The sequence below is a fragment of the Lolium rigidum genome, chromosome 2 (assembly GCF_022539505.1).
Source record: "Lolium rigidum isolate FL_2022 chromosome 2, APGP_CSIRO_Lrig_0.1, whole genome shotgun sequence".
Taxonomy (NCBI): Eukaryota; Viridiplantae; Streptophyta; class Magnoliopsida; order Poales; family Poaceae; genus Lolium; species Lolium rigidum.
In genome coordinates, this window is record NC_061509.1 from 216,483,272 (window position 1) to 216,483,576 (window position 305).

Here is a 305-nt window from a genome sequence, read left to right on the forward strand (position 1 = left end):
GAGTCTAGTACATCTAATGAGTATTTTGAACAATCACATGAGAATGTTACTGAGAAGGATGACAATGAAGCTCCTAAACGGAGCAAGAGACGAAGGATTGAAAAATCCTTTGGTGATGATTTCATTGTGTACCTTGTGGATGATACTCCCACGTCCATTGCGAGAGGCATATGCATCTCCGGATGCGGATGATCGGAAAGAAGCTGTCCATAACGAGATGGACTCGATTCTTTCTAATGGAACTTGGGAGCTATCGAGACGACCCCATGGATGCAAGCCTGTGGGCTGCAAATGGGTGTTCAAGA